This window comes from Passer domesticus, chromosome Z, assembly GCF_036417665.1.
Source record: "Passer domesticus isolate bPasDom1 chromosome Z, bPasDom1.hap1, whole genome shotgun sequence".
In the NCBI taxonomy this organism is placed as follows: Eukaryota; Metazoa; Chordata; class Aves; order Passeriformes; family Passeridae; genus Passer; species Passer domesticus.
Genome location: NC_087512.1, coordinates 54941427 through 54953869, shown reverse-complemented (window position 1 = coordinate 54953869; position 12443 = coordinate 54941427). Strand labels below are relative to the sequence as shown.

Below are 12443 nucleotides of genomic sequence, written 5' to 3'. Positions count from 1 at the left end.
ATTGTTGTTGATCGCGTTGCCTGGCAGCACGGGCGGATCGGCGGGAGGCGGTTCCGGATGCCGCGGCGCAGGCGCAGTCATCAGAGCCGGCGGAGCTGGCCCGGGCAGCTGCGGAGCCGGCTGAGGCGGAGCCTCGGGGTCCGTCGCCTCCCGCGGGGCTGGCTGAAGCGGAATCGGATCCGCCCCCTCCCGGAGTGGGGAAAACGGAGAATTCTGCGGCGAAGCGGGCGGGGCCGGTCCGGAAAGCGGCGGGCTCGGCTCCCCATCCCCCCCCCAAGAGAAGGAGCGCGGGGGGAAGGCAGATCTGTTTGCTCCTGCTCCAACGGAGCGGAAAAAAACTTTTGCTCAGCTGTGGGCAATGCGGGGGGAATGTAAACCCGCGGTTCATCTTCTTTGAGAGGCGTCTCTCGTGCCGAAGCTGGCGGGGACAGAAAGCGACTGCGCGCCGGAGCCATGATGTCCCTCGCATTGTGCCATTTTGCGAAAATAACAAAATAAATGTGCATGTGCACTAGAAACACCCCTGGGTACCCAACACCCTGGCCTTCTGCCCAATGAAAAGCAGCGTTCAAGACCTCCCAAAAATCTAAATCAAGGGAGTAAACGACATTTGTAAAAAATCTATGAAATTTTGCCCATCTGAAAAACTCATAACACTCTCTCTCCCACGTATGACGAGTAATTCTGTCCTCGCGTCCCCATCTGCAACCAGAATTTAATAACTTTCTCCTCTGACGCAGTAAATGGAACCTGAGCTTCCGAAGGTACATTTTTCCAACTTTCCTCCCACCTTTTGCGAATGGCAGGATTTTCAGGAAGGGAAAAAATAACAGTACCTTTAGACAGTGCCCTTGTGGATCCAGCTGTGCAGCTCTGCTGCTCTGCAGTCTCTGGACACAATCTCCAGGAAAGTCCAACAGGTTCTCCTGTTTGCCTTGGCTGTGAACTCTGCCCATCTTCAGGGTCTCGTTTCTTCAGCTCCAGGCTAGATTCCATGGTCACTCTTGGGGTGACCATCAGTTTCACACATCCAGGGGTCACCAATTCTTGCTTAGACAGCAACCCCTCGGACGAGGACACAAGGCTTGACTCCATTTTGATCAGAAGGCTGATTTATTATGATATATATTATACTAAAATGCTACATTACAACTATACTACAAAGAACAGAGAGAAAGATCAGAAGGCTACCAAGACAAGAATAGAACAGGAATCAATAACAAAAATCCTGTGACTGCTCACAGCCTTGGCACAGGTGGCTGTGATTGGTCACTGATTGAAAACAATCCACATGGACCAATGGAAGATTCACCTGTGGCACTCCACAGCAGCAGATAGTTATTGTTTACATTTCTTTCCTGAGGCCCTCAGCTCCTCGGGACAGGAAAAATCCTAGCAGAGGCTTTTTCGCTAAAAATCCTGGCAACATAGAGGAGAGTAAAAAACCAATATTTTAGGTCCACAATCAGAATATCCAAGTGTAGTAGATGGCATACCAGGTTGCAAAGGTTTCCATGACTGCATTGATTTTTCTGCACTGCTGGCCTCGGAGGCACCATACAGAACTGCTTGAGAAGCAGATCTATGTTGCTCAGAAATCTGGAGCATCAGACAGCCACAATTTAGCCATGCATCTCCTTGCACCTTAGGATCTGTTTGGGGGACTTATAACTTAAAAGGGATGAGCTGAGTATTTTGGATTCTAGCAGGGATAGTCATGGGTGGAGTAGGGGTTGATACCATGGCATGTATTTGTCCTGTAAATCAGCATCTATAACACCTGGGAGTACAAAGATACTTTGCAAAGTCGCATTGGATCTCCCATCAGAAGTGCACTCAATCATCTCCCGATGGGCTCCTGGGCCTCAAGAGGGATTTTATGTACTTTTAAAATGCTTACAGTTGTTCAGATGGAGGTAGAAACTTCCATTTCAGCTGATCCTCTAGTCCTTCCTGTGAGCTGGTCACATAGGCTTGCACAGGAAGGTGGGAAGATGCTTTTGTGATCCCGCATCTCCCCCTCAGTCTTCTGTTTCCGTGGTCCTTAAAGATTGTCTGTTAGTACAGACTGTATTTTCATTTTCTGGCCATGTGACTGGTTCCCACACCAGTTACAGTTAATGTTTACATTCCTCTGTCCTTGAAATGTCCCCATTAGAGTGAGCTTGCAGGGGCAGTTTACTCTCAGGTGGCCTTGTTGTCTACATCTCTCACATTGGGATGTCAGTTTTACAGCAGCAGCAATGGAATCTGCTAATAAGGACATGTTGTGAGAATCAGATTCAACCTTGGTGCAGGCATTTATCATCTCACCTAATGATGGATTTTAATTTGGCAGCAGTTCTATGATTTTCCGTCAACCTTCATTAACACTGTCCTTTGCCAATTGTAAAATTATTTGGTTTCTGGTGTCAATATTCACAATTTGTTTTTCCATGGCATCCTGCAGGCTCTCTACGAATTGTGGGTATGGTTCTTTGACCGCCTTACTGATCTTTGAATGCCTTTGGGTTGGGTTAGCCATGTTTGCTACTTTAAATAATGCCTGTGTCCCCAAATCTTTCACCTGTGCCAGTACTAATGGGTGTAACTGGGCTTGAAGTTGTGGGTCCCCCAATGGTGGTAGACCTAGGAGTTGAGGAATCCCTGCCCCAAAGCATGGGTCTTGTGGTGAGACCTTTAGGTCTCAGCTACTGTTAGGTACTGTCTGCACTGCGTCAGCATGTTTATTCAAAAACCATGTATTGAACTGGCGTGTAGATCAATTTTGCTAGCTGCTTGATATCATAAGGTGCTACTTCTTCAGTGGTTAAAAATTGCAGCATGTTAGCAGCAGCAGGAGACCCCAGTCTATGTTTGCCAACAAGCTGTCGTAGCTCGGAAGGAACTGGCCACTGGAAGGGTGTATATTTATTGGGTGCAGTCCCACTGACTCTCAGCACTGGGTGTACTTCAAGTGTCCCGGCTCCAGGCTTCCAACTACCTGATCGGGGCACGTCAATTCTGCTCCCCTGAAATCCCTGCTTGCGGTTGTGGCTCACTTTGCCTGTCGCCAGACACTGGTTGGGTCAGGTGTAGCTGTAGGCAGTGAAGCAGCAGTAGCAGCATTCTCTCGAGGTTCTGCAGTGGGGCGATGGCCCCAGTTCTCTCCGTGGGTCTTTCAAATATACCCAGAGGCTGCTCCAACTGTGGTAGTGGTGGCAACAATGCTCACAGCGCTGCAACTTGGAGGCTCTCCACCTGTTGCTACTTCTGGGTATGATGTTTGCTTGGTATCTAGGCAAAGACCTGTCTCCTAGGTCTGCCCACAAACTGCAGTGGCAAGTGGGCATGCCCAGCAGAGGCTGGGTCATAGGCAGTCTCGGAGCCAAGCCACTCAGCCCCGGGAGGAGGTCGTCCAAGTGTACCCATGCTGGCGAAGGACAAGGGCAGCTCTGGTATGCATGGTTTGAATGTCCACGCAGGTGCACTCAATGCAACCACAAGGTGCTCCGCTTCTGTGGCAGCCGCGCGCTGCTGTGGTGCAGCTGCAGGGCCAGCATGATCAAGCATGGTTGGAGAGTGCTCGCCTGACAAAGCGGCATGGCGCAGCAGCAGATGCGGCTTTGCAGTGGCCAGGTATGGCTCCACAGCGGCCAGGAGTGGCTGTGGTGTGATTGGCATACTCTGCTGGCAATGCATCCTGGCATGGGACTGCATGGACATGGGACATGTGTCCCTCTGTGTGACTGCAGGACATTTCTCAGGTGAGACCTCCTGGCATGGACCTGTAGCATGGCTCCACAGAGCTGCAGAACATTCCGCCAGTGAGACATCCTGGCAGGGGATGGCGGCTCGGTTCCATGAAACTTTGCAGCTCAATACAACTGTCTTGCCCATCCTCCTCTCCCACATATCCAGTGTGGCATCCATGCCTCCCAGTGCCCCTCACTGGTTCCCTGTGCTTGCTGCTTACCTCAGGGGGCAGTGCCTGCAGCGTCTCCCTGCACTGTCCTCATGTCACACTAAGTCTTTAACCACATTAATATGTCCAGTATGCACCTCCAGGGCTTTATTACATTAATGGAGGTCTCATTGCCTGTGGAGTGGAGGCTGATTCAATTATAAATCTTCCAGCCCGCTCTCATGTTTTTAAGTCCAGGGAAGCTTCCTCAGTCACATCCACTCCGTGGTCCTCTGACCACATTAGCAAGGCGAACAAAGCCTGATCATCATATTTTATCCCCCATTTATTTAAAAAAAATCCATACCTTGATAACGGGGTCTTCCTACACCTAGGCCCACACTCCCATATTTCCCAGAGGCACCTTCTATTCACAAAAGGGGTCCAGAGCCGTGCAGCTTTCTCCGCTGCCTTCCACAGCTCTCTCTGCTGCTCGCAGCTATACCCACTGCTCTGCTAGGACCACCGCAGCTTTTGCCACCCATCTCCACAGGCCTACAGGCTGCAGGCAGCAATCCCTGCTACCGTCTGTCTCCCCACAGTACCTGTGGCAGCTTGTTGCATCTCAGTGGTGATAACTGCTTGTCGCTGATGTTGGAACCAGGCACACAACAAAACACTGAGGGTCATGCAACAACAGCCATCTTTTATTGAGTGCTCTTCTCCTTACATAGTTTTGAAGGTCTGCACAGTTAATCCTGATTGGCTGAACCAGTTGCCATCTGGACAACCAGTCAATAGGCCTAGGCCTGCTCCCCAACAGCCCAGACTGGTGCAGTAACATAATCAAGGTATTTATATAATCAGTTATGTTTCAGTTATAAAATTATAATTAAGATTATTTATACCTCTGAAGCATTCAGGTCAGATGTAAGCCACCACAATATTATCCTCCAAAAAACTAATTTTAAGTTGCTAAAGAGAATCTTTATCCACTTAGTTGTATTAACATACTTGCTTCTAAGAGGATGCATCAAACAGTTGATGCCTGAGCAATGATTTTCTAACCCTTGCCAGCATTTACTTAAAACTACCTCCACTGAGAAATTTCATGATCATTGCACTGCTCACTTTTCCCCCAGAATACAGCACAGTCAAAGAGATGACCAGCCATGCTTTTCTTTTCAGCTGAGAAACAGCCACGTGAATCATATGAATTCTAAAAAATGTTCTTCTTTCCTGGTTCCAGGAGCTTCAAGAAAAGCAATGCCCTTTGTCTTTCTGAGAATGGGTGAGGCAACAGAAGGACCCACTGATTCCTAAAACTGGGAACATACAAACCATCCTCAGCGTTTAAACTATTTCACAATTCCTTTCAAATCTCAAAGCAAATTTTGCCAATGTTAAAACATGGTGCTTCTTCATTAAATAATTAGAGAATTTTTGCACTTTGTGTATATTTTAAGCAGCTTTACTAGTATTCCTTGAAAATGTCTGTCTGACATCCTTAGTGTGCCAGTGTGAGACTAGTTTTGACTGACAAAATTAATCACAATATCAGGAATAATGTATTTGTATGAATTGTTGCAAGTAATATAAATCACACTTTTAAAAAAATGTTATAACCCACAGTATTGTGATTCCACAGCTAACTCAGAAGTTAAAATTTCTTCTGCTTATGTAAAACATTAATACTACATTAACACGTTAATTTACATTTATTAATGTATAAATTAGTACATTAATGTACTACATGGAAGTTGAAAATAACCTAACTACTTCAAAAACTGCTGTTGCAATTTACCACATTCCTAGTCAACTGAAGAATACTCAATGCCAAAGAAACTCATTGTCCCATTACAAGTTTCTAAGCAATTCTACTGGCTTAAGCATTTATATGAGTGTAACAACCATGCATTAAATACCTAAATTTATGAAAATAAGCTTTTGTAGTTATCAAAAGCCTGAACTGCAGAAACACAGCTAACTCAAACTTATTAGAACAATTTCACTTTATAATAATGATCATTTATTTATGCATAACCTCATGCAAGTTCACAGCTAAGCTACTCAAAACTGTAGGCAACACTATCTCTTTCACATATTACTGTCTTTCACATTTTTCAGAATGTTTTTTCAGAGTGTAGTTTTCCTGCATGGTTTCAGATTTTTGCACAAAGAATTTTGCTACTTTGAAAACCCATAAATAGAGGAACTCTAAACATGGTGAAAATTGCTCCTCTCTTGTTTTTCTTCTATGTATTTTTAATCTTCAAGTTACTCTGAATTGGGTACATTCCTCATTCATTCATTCATTCATTCATTCATTCATTCATTCATTCATTCATTCATTTCTTAATTATTAATCAACAGAGTACTGCAAATGCTAAAAAATAGGATAAAAGTTAGGATTACTTCCATGCAATAATTTTAAATTACACATTTCCATATGCAAGTCCCTCTACAGGGAATGATAGAATTTCCACTGGTTTCAGTGAGATAGTTATCCAACAAATGCAAAGAAGATATTGTAAATATTTGCAGTTCATTCTCCTGAAGAAGTCTGGCTTCATTTTCTACTTGAGCTGTAGGAAGTGAGACCCATTGTCAGCACCATATCTGGAGAACTCCTCCCACCTCAAGCACCTGTCATAAAATTTAAGCATTTCTCTGTGCTATGAAGATTACCAAAGTGTTTAAAATGTTTAAAAAGAAAGAAAAATACTCCCAGATATTTTCCTAAGAAGCTTGTTTCTAATTTTCTGAAAAAGGATTAGAACAGCAGACATTAATAGAAAAAGTTATTTTTGTCCCATCATAACTGCATTTAGCAGTAAACAAAGGAGATACGAAATAATGCAAATTAGTTTCCCTCATATCAGAAATGTTTTCATCCAAAATCATCTCTTTACCTAAATGTTCATTGTATCTGAAAAGTAATTTTTAACACAGAGTTTGGGATTTTTCAAATTTTTTTCAGATATCATGTTTTGCCATGTAAACATTGTTTTTTTATACTTCATAAATTAACTGTTGTTATTTCTAATAACCAAACCAATCTGTCTAATACATACAAGAAAAAACAATTTCCGTATATGTGACCACTCTGCATCCCCTCAGAAAGATACAATGTGAAAGTAGTAGTCCTGACTGCTGTTCACAGAATACCTTTTTTCCAAGTCCCTAAAGTGACTGAATCACAATATCTGAGCAGGACGCCTGCCGGGGTCAGCTGTTACTTGTCTCTGCCCCAGCACGGGAAAAAGTGGTTCTGGGTAGGCCGCGCTCTCGAAGGAGGAGTCTGGACTCTTGCTTTTAGGTCTTCAGTTGAGTTTATTATTTCTTATCTACAAAGTTTTCTGTCTGCCCAGCCGAGGTCTGATCAGCAAGACAGCCAAAGGCACTCTCTCCCGCCCACGAGGCGGTTGTCTCTTTTATAGTGAAAACTACGTATTAGATATTTACCTTTAATTCCCAATACTTTCTGCCCTTGTTGGCAAGTGTACTTCCTCTATGAACCAATCCACACGTGCCAACATCATCCTGAACATGGATGCCAAGGAGAAGAAAGAAGAAGGACAGGGCACACCCAAATTCCTCCATCTTGGGACTCCTGATCCATGCACAGAATTCTAGACCCCCCTGTACAACACATAAAACCCCCCTGTACAGTGCATTCTAACTTAAGTTCTAACAAGTGAATAACATCCCCTCATCATTCAGACCTGAAATTCTCTCATTTCCTCACCTTCAGGTGTCATTTCTTTAAAAGGATCAAAGTCAAGCCTTTACACAGGTACTTTTGGCAACATTCCAGGGCCTCTGAGCCCCCCAAGGGTTGTCTCGGTAGCTCTGGACATCTGGAGTGATGTACTGAGTTCCCACAGATGCCAGCATTTTTTCTTGTATATGTAAATTAAGTAAGCAGTAATCTCAACATTGACTGAGGGTTAAGTAGGTGATGAGAAAACGGAGATTTCTTTGTACCCAATAGTCCTTACAACCGATAATTTACTACATGATGCTAATTAAATTAGGATGGCTTCGTAATAGAAATATATGGTGCCTGAGCAAAAAAGCTGTTAACATGGTTATATCTGTTACATGCAGGTACAGCAGATTGCAAATATTAAAGACTGAGTGTAAAGTAAATTAAAACTCAATGTATACTCTGATGTTAGGATTGGCTTTTATACTCTTTCACTTCCCAAATAACACTCCAATTTGGCTTTTTTTTTTTTTTTCGATTTCAATCACATGCTTTATAAAAACTAACTTACTCCCCTAAGCACTCAGTTTCCAAATGCAGTTCATTTTTTAACAGGTAAGGCAATTGTGAATATATCCCTGGGCATCTTGTCAAAGCATTAGCACAGCCCTCCTTTAAGTGACTGGTTATGTAAAAGCTTCATCTTAAGACAAGCACAGAAAGAGAACAAAAACACAGCTGTAACATGTACCAATCTTATCTGGTGCCTTATCTGTTGCTCCGCTTATTGCTTTCTCAGGGTACATGGCAGAGCATCTATGGAGTTTTCTAAAAGTCAAAGATTTTCTTAAGCAGCTCTGCATTGCCTAACTTTTTTAGAAGTGTACGTTACATTAGGGGTTTACTTTACATCTGTCTTCAACACTGATGATGGTCCAGGGGGGTCTCAGTGCTCTGAGCTGAAGGACCATGACTGAGAAAACTATCAATTCTCACTCAACCCTGAAACTGTCCAAGTTCTGCTGCTCCAGCTGGATCTTTACAAATCCATTGGACTTAATGAGATTCATCCAAGAATCCCCAAGGAGCTAGCTTCTCACAAGGATTTTTGAGTCTTGAGAGTACAGACCGGAAACCGGTAAACATTGTCCTGATTTCCAAAAAGGGCAAGAAGGAGGACCCTGGAAACTGCAGACCTGTCAGTCTTACTTTAGTGTCTGGTAAAATCATGGAAAATATTAGATTCTTGGCAGTATTGCAAAACACCTAGAAGACAACACTAAAGAAAAAGAGAGATTGAGAGAGAGGGAGAGGGAGAAGTGAGTGTGAGAAATATAAGGAAGGAGCCCTCTAGAGTCAAAGTAGAGGTATGATCAATGCTCATTTATTGTTAGATTCAGGGTACATTTATATGGTTATCCAGGGTTCAAGAGACACAGGAAAGTATCTGATTGGTTACAAAATACTGTGCATAAAATAGAGTATTTCCTAACATATCTTGGTCACATAGCTTAGTTTGTCAACAGTATCAGTAGAACATCTTCCCATCCTCTTCTAGCATCTTCAGACCATGTTCTTTCACATTCTTTTCCTTTGGGTGCAGCTGGCAAACTTTCTCATGCATACTGCCCAAGGGCAGTATGCTTCTGCTATCAGGCACGTACACAGAGTGTTTGCAAGCATGCTTCAAAATCCACAGAATGTCCATTGTTTTGCCTGCAAGGTTGTGCAAGAAGCTACAGTGTCTGCTTAAAATCCTCTCTTCACAACACAGTCATTGGTTCCTTTGCTTTCATGAGGGCAAAGTCCTGCTGGTTGAACAAGATTTCCTTCTAAAACAGGGTAAATCAGCTAGCTGATCAAGGACAGACAGTTGATATAACCATTCTGGACTTTAATAAAGCTTTCAATACTGTATCTCCCAGGACACTTCTGAATAAAATGTCCAGCCCACAGCTGGATAACAGTGTCACAGGATGGGTGAACAACTGATTTTAGTGGGGTTCCAAAAAGGAGCTCCACTCTTAGCCCAGCTCTCCTCAACATCTTCACAAATGACCTGGATGTGGGACTACATAAACCTTTCATGATCAGCTGCAAGCAACCCTCCATTTCCTGGTGGGGCAGAGGCTAGCATGCCCTGGAAAAAATGCCTGTGAAATTGGGCTATGGAGAAGCTTTAGCACATAAAAGCAGTTAACAGCAACATAATCAAGACCATTTTTCTTTGGGTTTCATGAAGGGAGTGGGGGATTGCCCAGAGGTTCAGCTTGGCCCCCTAATACTTTTCTCCCTGTGATCCTGCTTCCTTGTCCACAGCTGTCATGCCCTGCTTCGCTGCTTGTCCAAGGCAGGTCATTGCTGTGACAACCTAGTGCTCCATGTTTCCACGATGGAGCAGACGTTGCTTGTACCCAGCCTCATTTTCCCCATTTCCTGCAGCAGCCACAGCCTGCAGCAGCCAGCCTGCAGCTGTCTTTCATCAATGCTGGAGACACGGTGCCACCGCCGCTTGGAAATGGCACCCTGCTGGTCACAAGAATGGTGCAGGCCCATTGCTGTTCACAGAACGCGTGCTCCATCTGCTGAGTTGGAGCTAGCAGGGCCCCTGAGGTGCAGCAGTGATGATATGTCTTTTGTCTTCTATTTTTTCTCTCTGTCTCTCTTTTTTCTTCTCTTCTTTCTTTTCTATCCCCCTTTGGCAGGAACACTTACCCGTTTTTTAAAAGAAACAGTTCTCAGATATAATATTGCATGTTTGCAACTTAATTTCATCTGAGAAATCTATAAAAAAGAATCCTCCCCAGTTCCCTGTTTTACAGAGGGACAGGACACCTGGTGATGTGCATTGAATGGGGAATGAGATAAAAAATCTCATTACATAAGCTTTACACAGTTCTGGAAAGCAGAGCTGTGTAAAGAAAACTGGGGATCCTGGTCAGTGGCAAGTTGAATCTCAGTCAGCAGTGCCCTGGCAGCCAGGACGGGGCCAATCCTGCCCTAGGGACATCAGGCACAGCATCACCAGCTGGGAAAGGGAGGAGATTTTTCCTGCTATGCTCTTGGCTGAGGTGGCCTCACCTTGAGTGCAGTTTTGGGTGCCACAATATAAAGAACATATTAAACTATCAAAGAGTGTCCAAAGGAGGCCATGGGGATGTTGAAGGGTCTGGAGGGGAAGCCAAATGAGGAGCAGCTGAGGTGATTTGGTCTGTTCATCTTGGAGAAGAGGAGACTGACTTGCAATCTGCAACTTCCTTGTGAGGGAAAGAGGAGGGGCTGGCACTGATTTCTGCTGTGTGGTGGCCAGTGACAGGACCCAAGGAAATGGTATGAGGTTGAGTCAGGGGAGGATTAGGTTGGATATTGGGAGGAAGTTTTTCACCCACAGGGTATTTGGACACTGGAACAGGCTCCCCAGGGCACTGGTCACACCAGCCAGTGGTAGCACCAGCCTGACAGAGTACAAGTGTTTGGACTACATTCTCAGGCATGTGGTGGGATTCCTGGGGTGTCCTGTGCAGGGCCAGGAGCTGGACTTCAATAATTCTGAAGAATTCCTTCCAACTCAGTATATTCTATAATTATATTATTTCCAAGAATTTTGGTATTTAAAAAAATATTAAATGTTCCATATTCTATGATCAGAGGACTCTCAAAACTACAATTTGATATAGTAACACATTATTGTAAAAGCAAATATATCAGTGTTACAAATTCAATTCAGGACCTCAAGATAAAAGGATCCAAGGATAATGTTCACAGTGGAGGAGCAGTCAGGCTTTAAACATTTTTTGTGGATGATTTAAAAAAATGAAGGGATGCCAAGGCATTTAACAACCACAATAGCTGTTTACTGGGAGTATTTTTCAGCACCATGAAGACAATGATGATTAGACAAAGAGAAAGAAAAAGAAACCCCACAGCAAACTTTAAAGTCAATAAATGGAAACATATCAATGGGTAACGTTGTTTTTTTCAACTTCTCAACACATAAAATTTCTCTTATGTCTGCTGCTACAAGTCAATTTTGAGGGGTAACAACCCCTAACCTTTCTTTAGGAAATATGCATTTAGAAACTCCTTTTTCAGTCCCTAATACTCAAACTGCATTTGCTTTTAGCCCACTATCCTTCCACTTCCAGGAAACCTACAAAAATACCACAAATGGCCATAGATGGAAGATATGAATGAACACAAAGTAGTTTCACAGCAGTGTTCTGTCCTCTTTTTTTTTATCTTAAAGCATAAGCAAAATATCTGAATGGCTTATGAAATCTTCAGCATAATATAAAGACTTGCTTCTTCAATACTTAAAAAAATGTATTTCTATTTGCTTACTATCATTTAATTATTTTTCTACTCCTGCATTTGAGATTCTCTTTTGTTTCTTTTACACCTACCTCTTTCCCCTTTTGAATATTATCTTAGCCTTCCCCGTCCCTGTTTTTTTCTCAGAATCTTTGACATCCATTTTCTTTGCTCAGATCTTTATTCCAGTTTCTTGAACTCCTTCATAGATCTTGCATGCAGGAAGTGGTTTGCCACAGGTCTGAAAAGACAAGTGACATATTTGTCTTTTCCTTCCTCGGAACAGGGAGATACGAGAAAAGAGGAATGGAAGTCCAAGCAGCTCAGAGGAGTGAGAAGGACCCAGGAGCCCATGACTTCTCGTAACAAGGATGAAATAATTTCTTACTCAAAAGCATCTTGCCAAGACTAGCTTTGAGCTGCTCTTCTCTCAGTCCTCAAGGGCTGTTAGACCAAGGTTACTTAAAAGAAGTAGTCATCTAAAGTAGACACATGAGGGAAGTCTTAGACATTTATAAGAATAAATATGAAAGAAACTAA

At 43.4% G+C, this 12443-nt stretch overlaps 1 long non-coding RNA gene across 1 annotated transcript in view; it reads left to right on the top strand.

Annotated features, from left to right (window-relative positions):
- Window positions 1-12443, top strand: part of LOC135289958 (uncharacterized) — an 18005-nt gene extending 5562 nt beyond the window's left edge. The window contains exon 2 of the long non-coding RNA XR_010352688.1: window positions 12190-12443. This is a non-coding gene — a long non-coding RNA (uncharacterized LOC135289958). The remainder of the gene's footprint in view (window positions 1-12189) is intronic.